General features: G+C 28.4%; 1 long non-coding RNA gene across 1 annotated transcript in view; it reads right to left on the reverse strand.

Moving 5' to 3' along the window:
- The window catches only part of LOC129607082 (uncharacterized), a 112,273-nt gene extending 108,433 nt beyond the window's left edge, over nucleotides 1-3,840 (reverse strand). Inside the window, exon 1 of the long non-coding RNA XR_008696794.1 lies at nucleotides 3,666-3,840. This is a non-coding gene — a long non-coding RNA (uncharacterized LOC129607082). The remainder of the gene's footprint in view (nucleotides 1-3,665) is intronic.
- Nucleotides 3,841-10,577: the final 6,737 nt, after the last annotated feature.

Below are 10,577 nucleotides of genomic sequence, written 5' to 3' on the forward strand. Positions count from 1 at the left end.
TTTTACGTTTTTCTATAATATGTGCAATATAACAGTAGCCAAATGCTTTTTTTTTTATTATTATTATTTTCTCTCTCCATTTTCCATTACGCTCTATAAATAAATATTTCTCTCTTTCTCTCTATATATTTTACTCAATCTATTTTTATACTCATATTACCAATATTCCATGTACATGTACAAAATCCATGTAATATTATTTCTTTTGCATAGAAATGCATGCCAGTTAATATACATGCACACACATACACAAACACAATATGTACTTTTGTATACAAAACTGTTATGCACTCTGACACATTTTTGTTTTTTTTAGTTAGTATGTTGTACCCAAAATATGGATACCTTTTTTATTTTCTTTCCTGTAAAAATTGCATCGTTTTTTTTTTTACACATGTATAAAATTTTATAATGAAAATGTGTGAATGTATTTGTGAGAGATTGAATTTTTTTTAAAAATCCTTAATCGTCTAGCATATCCGTAAATATTATTACGGACCATACTCAATAATAATTATTGTGTGTATATTTATAACGCACATGGAAAACCTTTACTGTTATGAAAGTATTTTTTGTTTTTGTTTTGTGTTCTTTAGTTTTCAAATGGTATAAAAGCAGCAGTTTATCGTGTATGCATAGGAATATTATTATTATTATGGTATAAGCTCTCTGTTGATGTATTTATATGTATTCTTCCTTTAAAATTTTTTACATTTTTGAACTAGTTTATATTTTTCTCATGTGTACGTGTAAATGTAGTATGTACACAATATTATATCATGCCTTCTAAGCAGCAATCAAAATGTTAAAAAGAGAATGACAAGCATTTAAAACGGAAATATTTAAAAAACAGTCTAACCTGTATAACAATTTTAAACTTTATGTCTGGTTTTTTTCAACCATTTTATTGAGATTCGATAAGTTTGTATTTGAATTTTTCTGATATCAATAAAATATTGCAATTATTGGATTATTTTTTGGATTAGAAATTGAGAAAGAAAATTGGAAATCATTCGAATTTTTTGGAAATATTTTGCATAATTATCTTTAGTTTGACCTATATATAATTGGTAAAAATTAGGAAATTTTGAGAAGGAAGTGATTTTTGAAATGACTTTTTCTGACGTGATTTTTCATGAACACAAACATATTCCGAAAAATAATATTGAAGAAATATAATTTGAATTTTATAAAACAAATTTTAATAAATGTTAGACGGGTTAAAAAAATCATTTTAAATAGAAACCAAAACAATAAAAAGGATAAGAATAATAATGACAAATAGAAAAAAGATCAAACAAAAATCACAATAATCATAACGGATTTAGAAATCTTTAAAGTCCTTTTATACTGTAACTTATTGCACATAGTTTGGGTTGTTATGCATTTTATAAATACAATAAAAAAAATATATTATTGTACTAAAGTACCTACACATATTGCGTTTTTTACAATATGCGAAATGAGAACGCAAAAAATTTATTCAAAAGTCCTTTTCATATATTTTATTTAAAGTGCAAAAATAATGCACAACAAAAATTTTAAGAGAAATCAAAAATTTCCTATTCTTTTTCATTTTATATTATAAAGTTTACAATAATTTTCATTATAACATTAAAATCTGTTAAATGTTATGTTATTATTTTCGAAATAAAGTAATTTTACATGTTTTATGTTAACGATTACGAACATTTATACAAAATTTTAATAAGAACCAATGTGAATTTAATATTTTTGCACATGCATACTATGAATTAGGCTTGATGATGAGAAAAGTTTAAGAAAGAAAATTTTTGCTGAATACATTATTTAATTTATATCTGTAGAATTTTAAAATATTTCTCAGATTATTTTTTTATTTCTTATTTATGTCGTGAGTTTTTTAGAAGCTTATAGACTACAATTAGAAAATACGAAATTGAAAATTTTGAACCAGAATAATGTGGTATAAATTTTAGAGCTAAGTCAAATTCAGGATTGTGATACAACCTTAAGTAAAATTAATGAAATTAAGCAAAACGCATTGGAAGTAAGGGAAATATTCTCAATATAAATTTATTTACGATTTGCAATATAATTTTGTATATATTTTTGTCAACGCTCGAAAATAACTGAATAACATTAAGAGGTTTCAACGTCAACTTCCATTAAGTATTGTTTCCTTTGCTAACTTTTTTTATATCCTGCACCTTCCTGATGAGTATATTCACTTTGGTATGGAATTTGTATGGTATATTTGATGGCTCCTTCAAGTAAGCAATTGAAGAAACCATCTGCGATGTGGACATGTGTATATGTCCTTGCTTAGCGTAAAATTCTGGGTTGATTTAGACATGCCCGTCCGTTCGAATTAACGAACAATGCAATCGAACACATACTTTCACAAGTGATTTCTTTTGTACTAAGGTCGAACCCTATATTGGAACTATTTCGGACAACGGGTTCGAGTATACCTGTCGTACAACTCAAAGAGTTTATTTTAAATATTTCAAAAACTAATAAAGGAATAAATATAAAATTTTGTATACGCGTATCCAATTACATTCTACATACATGCTTTATAATTTTAATAGGATAGCTGCACTGGTTCGGCTGGCTGCCATACAATTCCAAAAGCTAATTTTAAATATTTGGAAAAATAATAAATCTAAATTCACAAAACTTGGCAGTGTGTCCAATTATAGGTCAGATATATTCCTGAAGTTTTAGTGAAACTGCTTGACAAGTTCGGGTAGCTGCCATACAAGTACAGAAGCTAATTTAAATATCTGGAAAAATAATAAATCCAGATTTCAAAAAAACTTGTCAGTTCTGTGTCCAATTATAGGTCAGACATATCCGCGAAGTTTCTATAGAGTGGTTTGATAGGTGCAAGATATAATATTTAACAATGAAAGGTGTAAGATATAATTCGATGGGTTTATACCGACTGAAACGTTTTTACTTGTTTTAATATAGTTCGGATATAATTAGAGAATTATAGCCTTAATTTTTATCTTGCAAATGTTTTAATAATTTTAAAAGTTGGCGGAATATATGCGTACTAACTTAATTTTCGAATTTCTTTTTTAACAATATTTGACTCTATTACTCTACTGGCTTATGCATAAATTAAATATTGCAGTCTTTGTATGGGAGCTAATATCGTATGTAAATGATAAAGATTTTGTTCTAATACTTAAAATTACAAATAATTTATAAGAATCTTGCCTTTGGGATATTGCAGAGAGGGGCGAACGGACAGACATTGTGAAATCGACTCCGAATTCGATAAGGAGCAAGAATATTTATATAAATATGTTTTTATTTCTGATCAGTTTATTTTTGGGTGTTATATAAGTGGAATGGCATCCATGAGTCCAACACAATCATTTAACATTATTAATGCACAATTTACCCTATATATGTGTTTTGAATTAAAAGCTATTTATTTAATGTAATTAATTAAAATTTGGACACAGAAAATCTCTTCTGTATTTACTGATGTTTACTGCTCCATAATATTAATTACAAGAATTTAGAAAGAAGTAGAATTGGCCTTATTAAACCGCTTTGTAAATCATATTATTAAGTGCGAGTTTTAAAATTGCTTATGTTATAAAATTTAAGTTTAAATTTTAATTCATTAATTTTAATAAGACAATTAATTTCCAAATAATAATTACCTCAAATTTCCAGTACCAAATTCAAATTGTCTTCAAGAAAAACTGTTCATTCAATGCAATTGAATCACAAAATGCAATTCTTCACACACATACACAATGCAATTTATTATTACATAATTAAACTCAATTTTTGCAATAAATTAATTGTTTTCATTACAAAACAAACTTTTAAAATAATTTTTTACTTTAATTTTAATTAAAAAAATATTTAACAAAAATTTTTTTATATAATCACTACTTTTTTAATACTGAAAAACAAATAATTATTTATTTTTCTTTTCTTTTCAGAGAGATCATAAATTAAGACTCGTGCACCGAATAACATTCGTCATTATTTTAAAATAATAAAATATTACTTAATAAACATATTCAGATTCATAAAATATATTTTCATAGAAACACTGTCAAAACTATTATTAACATTTCAAAGGGAATTTATAAAATTAAATTTACAATAAAAGAGAATTTAAAAAAAAAAAAACAATAATTCTCTTAAATTTTTTCAACAAATTATAAATTCTCTTATAAAGTAATATTTCTCTTATAATGTAAATTTTACATCCTGTTAAAAATGAAAATAAAGTTTAAACTTTAAAAAGAAGTTTTAACAGATTGCATCCTGTAAAGCGTTTTACATTGCTATATGAAAAGGAAATGAACAAAAAAAACCCAATTGGAAATTTCTAGAACAAAATTATGCAATTTTTATTTTTACCATCCTTATACAGGATATAGGATTTTATGCTCAATTTTCTATCATGTAGCAAACGTAAAAATTTTTCCATCAAAATAATGTAAATATTCTACATGGTACTGGTATACAAGAAAAAAGTAAAAAATAAAAACAAAAAATCACTCCAATTATACCTACATGCAATTTTGATGCTTTTCAAAATAAATTTTCAAATAAGGATATTATCCTTGAAATGAAAAATATGCGTATATCATGTTGTTTTTATTTTCTTTATAAATCTTTTAAAAAAAAAAAAATACTTTTGAATGGGTGGAGAGAATTTTATAAGTTTTTTACATAAACAGATACTCCCCCCGTAATGCACAACATAAGTACTTTGTTTTTTACACCAATACAATTACAAAAGTAAAATATAAACAGAAACTTAATGGTGGTGGGTGGTGATTAACAACATACAGGATTACTACTACTAAACTAGATTTTAACTGCGCATGTAGTTGCAAGGAAATAAGTATTGCAACACAATAATAACAAAACAATTATAAAGAAATAAAAAGTAAAAATTTTTAATAGAAATAAAATAAAACAAAAAATAATAAAACAAAAAAAAAGGATTAAAATTGCATCTACAAAACTTCATCATTCCGAGGTTAAACATTTTTTTATAAAGGGAGAAAAATAAGAGAAACTGAATATTATGAAAGAAATGAAATTGTGGCGAGCTCACTAAAATTAACAAGAGCCAAAAACCATAAGAATAATAAAAAACTAAAACAAAAAAAAAAACAAGCAAACAAACAAATTTATGACGAATTACTTAAAAGAAATTAAAAGCATACTTCGAGTTCCTTCGGCGTATTCGTCGTCATCGCGAATTCCAATTTTACAGATACTTAAAAAATAAAAGAACAAAAAACGAGAAATTATCCTTGTTGGTACTCGGGAAATTATTTAAATAATTTTATAAGAGTAAATTTTGTAATTGTGCAATTTTATTTCGAATGAAAGAGAAAAATTTTTTATTATTTCTTTTTCTTCTTCGATTACATGCACGTGTCCTGAAAATTATTTTGTCTTTTATTCTAAATCAAACCTATATCTACGAAATGTAAATTGGTTTACGTAAAATTTACATATAACAGATATTTCTGTTATTCGTTCTTAATTTTTAACTTCATGTAATATAATATAATTTTAACATTAATGCTATATAAGAATTTCTGTTAAATGAAAAATCATTTCTCAATTTTTATATGTAAACTGTTATCGATTTAAGTAGGCTGCTATCGTAAACATTACATTATAATATTTGTATAAGCTCAAATTATGTAAAAAATTTTTTAACAGAATGCAATTAATTACATTAACAGTTTTATTTTAACAGTGCAATTGGATTTAATTGTTTTGCATAAAATCTTTAGAGAAATTTACGAGAATTTTTACGAATATTATCAAAAACTGTTGTTCTTCTAAATGTCATCTAAAATTCATGAATAGATCAAATCATCAAGAAAATGTTTAGAATATAAATACCTTTAAATTGGTTCAAAATTTTAAGCTCCATAAATACGATTTGAGTATTTATTTAGCCTAAATATTTTCGAAATGTGCAGTCAACTATTGTTAAGGTTATGATTGTGAAACAATAAAATTTCATAAAGTACATTTGGGTATGTGAAACAATCAGCACTGGGATTGTAAATTTTTTCAATTTCTAATGTAACAGGTAGCAGATTTTATTATTATTTTTAAATTTATTATATGTTTTACAGATCATTAGTTGATAGTTATCAAGTATTAATAAAATTTATTTATAATTTATTGTATTTTTTAGCATATTTAATGAATTCAGGATTTTAAAGGAACTCATATGAATTTCGGCTTTTCGTGCAAATTTCGAAAATAATATTTTAATAGACTGAAGTTCACTTGGAATTTTAAAGTTCTTAGTTTTTTAATAATTTTATTAATACGTCAATGCCCTATTTATAATAACTTGGGAAATGTACAGCTTTCACACTAAACGATCCATGTATCGGATTTAAAAATTACTTGATTGTGTTGACTGTTGCAATAAAAGAAAATGAATTAATAGATTCGCCTCGAAAGTATTTAACAATAGGCAAATTAATCAGAACCAATTATTATTATTGGAGTCTGTGCATAGAATTATAAAGTAAAGATAATGAACTAATTTTTAAACCGCAAACTAGTCAGAAATGTATTTGAAGTGAAAAGGATTACTAAAAAGTGTGGTATTTAAATTCTACTATATTTAAATTTCATTGAAATTATCTGGTGAGAATGAATAAGAAGAATCGACTTATGTGTTTAAACAATTTTTGATATTGGTAAGAATTTTGCAATTTGATGGGTCTTGTAGGTTCCCCAAAGAAAATACGGGCGACTGTAATGTATTTTCTCATTTACAGTAGAAGAGAATCTTTGAATGAAAATCCTATAAGTGTTGCATACGCAATATTGCGCTGGAAAAGTTATATACTTTCGTCGAAAGTACCATAGCTTCGATGGAATTTTTCAAATCGGTAGCAGGAAGGAAACGCATTTTGATCTCAATTTTTAACAATTATCCATTCCAAATCACCCAATTCATTTCATTCTGTTAGAGCTTTCTCATTGAAATATTTTTCACATTTAAAACGCAAAATTTCTCACATTTAATCCATGGATGAAAAATTTAAAAACTTGAAATTTCATCTCAACCCGTCACTTAAAGATTTTTATAAATCCATACAGTCAAATTAAAATTGTTAAAATTTTATCCTTTTAAAATTCTTTTTTTTTTCCGTAATTTACTTTTATATGAATACATACATCTATATTCATCTATACATTATGTGTGTTTGTTTACCAGGAATAACTCTCTTTATAAAAAAAAGTTGAAGCATAGTTGAAAAAATTGAAAAAAAAAAAAATACCTTCAATTTTTTGTGTTTGTTAAATTTTTACCTGTCCGCTGTGGTTTTTTTTATTCATTGCAATTAATTAAGCCACGATATTTTACAGCAAATGTTTGTTCTATCCCTTTGTCCAATAACAATGATTTTTAAGGCATTTTTTGGAAGATGTACTTGAAAAATTTATTTTCAAAGTAATGGAATGAAGTATGAAAGAGTATTAGAATATTAACAAACTTCAAAATCCTCGTTAGATTTCATGTGATGATCGGGTTGCCGCCACTGCACTTCCATATATTGAAGGAAGCTCGGCTAGTGACTTACCGACTTCTCTCTGGCGAGGACAGGGCGGGATCGAAGTTGGCCGACAGGACTCACAGAAACTTCATTGAGAGCGATCCGATTCTAAGAATAACCATGTCGAGTGCCTATCTGCCGCGGTACAACTTTTACAGGGTTCTGTTTCCCGATCGATGGACGTGGGATTGGGGTGGCCCGGTACTTGAGTCGGGTTCGAGCGTGTGGTATGCAGACGGGTCCAAGACGGAGTCGGGTGTGGGTTTGGGTGTATACGGTGTCCGCCCGGACACGCGTATATATGCAACCCTTGATCCGTATTGCACAGTGTTCCAAGCCGAAATACATGCAATAGAGATCTGTCTGAGAATCTATTTAGAAAGGGGGTATAGAAACCGCACCACCTATGTGTTCTCGGACAGCAGGGCTGCACTGTTGGCGCTTCATTTAGATTACATCCAAGCTGGCCTGGAGCTGCCTTGCTGCACTTGTGGAATTGGCATCGGAGAACAGAGTCACGCTCATTCAACGAGGTTGCCGATGAGCTGGCACGGAGGGAATCTGGGGCTGACTTTGGGCAGCCGCTGCTTTTCTGCGGTCTGCCTTCTTCCGCCGTGAGGACCAAGCTTGCCTGACAGCTCGCGGCGGAGTGCGGTCTTCACTTGCGGGACACGAAAGGGTGCCGTCATGCGAAGTTGTTTTTTTCGGCGTGCTCCAGCGGATTCACTGCAGAGTCGCTGGGGATAAACAGGAGCCGGGTTCGCACTATTGCGAGTTTCTTCACGGGCAATACCCAGTGCAGTACCACTTGCATATTCTGGGGAAGTCGGGCTCCCCTGTGCAGATTTTGTGGGGACGGTGATGAGATCACCGTGCACATTCTCTGCGACTGTCCGGCACTGACTGTTCGGCGCCGCAATTGTCTTGGACATTTGTCCCTAAGTGTTCGGGAACTGTTGTCCAACTCCCTTAGGGATATCTCCGGCTTTGTGGTTGGGACGGGGATATTATAGGTGGGAAGGTGGGGAGGCTACAATAAGTCAAGAATAACTTCGGTAGCTTGAGGGGTTACTCCTGCCCCACTCGGTTCCCTTGAAATCTACAAATCTACAATCTACAATATTAAAAATCAATTAATATCAAGTACATGTTGTGGATAAGATTATGGTTTATCATAGGTTATCGTTTGGATTTACAAACAGTGAAATCGTTAGTCGGAATATAAAACTGAGAGCTAAGAATATGTGGCGCCCTCCATCCACTTCTATAGTATCCTTGTAAGCAGCTTTCAATTTTAATTTGCAAATTTTATACTAACAGTAAGTCAAACCTAGAATAATATTTTTTTTCTAAATTTTTTATAGTGTTTTAAAATTTAATTTGAAATGCCACACACGTGCTTAAGCGAAGGTGTATGATATGAAAATGATATTCTCATGTAATTTACATCATTTCAAAAAACAAGAAAGAAAATCACTTTTTTTTTTGGAGCAATTCAAAAAAAAAATCTGAGTTTTTACAAAGTAAAAATATGAAGGTGAAATTGTCGCCCGTGGAAAAAATGAAACTATACGACCTAGAAAATAAAATTTTTAATTATTACAAAGGGGAACGGAAACTTGATTGCAATAAACTGGAAATGACTGGCTTGTAAATGCATTTTCACATTTTTTTTTATTCATAAAGGTGCACAGATTTACGTTACATGTACACATATACATACATACATACACATTTTTAATATACGGTATATGAATGTGTCCTTTTTTTTTCACAAGAATTTAAGTGAAACATTGAGAATTTTTAAAATTTCCCCGAAAAAAAAGAGTAATGAAAAAACTGAAAATTATTAAATTAGTAAAATTAACCTAAAGGGAATTGCAAGGATTTTTCGTGTATATGGGAGCTTTTAAATTTTTAAATATTTATTACAATGTTAAACGAATTCTGTCTTCAACTATAACTTGATGATTTTATTTAAGTTGAGATGGTTATGCCTTATTTTGTAGTACAGAATGACTACAAATTAAGGTAAATGGTTTCATTAACTCGTATTATAGCAAACTCTTTTCGTTGGAGATTCTTAATTACTTAGAAAATGCACGTTATCCCAAAAATGAATGTTATTTTAATTCAGAATTCCATATGCATTTATATATTTTGTACCATTTGGGCGAAAAATTCTAATTGAACATAAAAATAGCAAAGTTCTCACAGAATTTTCTTGGAAAATCATACCAGTTTTCCGAGTCTTGGCTCAGCGAAAAGTAACAAGATAATTTTATATTTATTAGTAGCTCTTTTCCCTGTATAAATATTTTTAAACAAGAAACTTTGCATATAACAAGTAAATAATGTTGAAGGTAAAATTGGAAAGAGTTCGTACATATGTATGAGTTTCTGACTTCAATATTGCTTTAGTTACGAGAAAACGTGCGAAATATCTTAAAAACAAGCTAAAAACACAAAAGAACTTCATTAGAAACAAAAGCAAATTACTTGTTAATTAAATAATATAATAAAAGGAACTTGTTGCCATATACCCCAGATATTTCTAAGATTGTTACTACTTTTATTTTGAATAATATAAAGAGACCTAGGGCTAGGACTTAGGTTTTTAAATGATTATTAAATACATAATTAAATTTTGAAATTCATTTTCTCATATATTCATATTCAAATCCTTTCTAAATCTCGCTTTTTACTACGCAGCCTGTTAATTTTCGTCTAATTCACTTCCAGGCGGCTTAAACTGATTTTAAAATCGCATTTCTTTTTCATTTATTTTAATTCTTCTTTCCGTTCACACATAAATGTAAATATTTTCAACTGAAATCGCAAATCCACCAAAAATTTACTGCATCAAAATATTTTCATTGAATTTAGAATTTTTTTTTTTATTATAAAATTAAAGATAATTTTTATGAAAACAAGAAGGCAATATTTTTTGCTTATTCTAGATCTCTTCTATTTAACAATAATCAAGGTAATATAAACAAGTAC

Source organism: Condylostylus longicornis, unplaced genomic scaffold (assembly GCF_029603195.1).
Source record: "Condylostylus longicornis isolate FDR11 unplaced genomic scaffold, ASM2960319v2 ptg000026l, whole genome shotgun sequence".
In the NCBI taxonomy this organism is placed as follows: Eukaryota; Metazoa; Arthropoda; class Insecta; order Diptera; family Dolichopodidae; genus Condylostylus; species Condylostylus longicornis.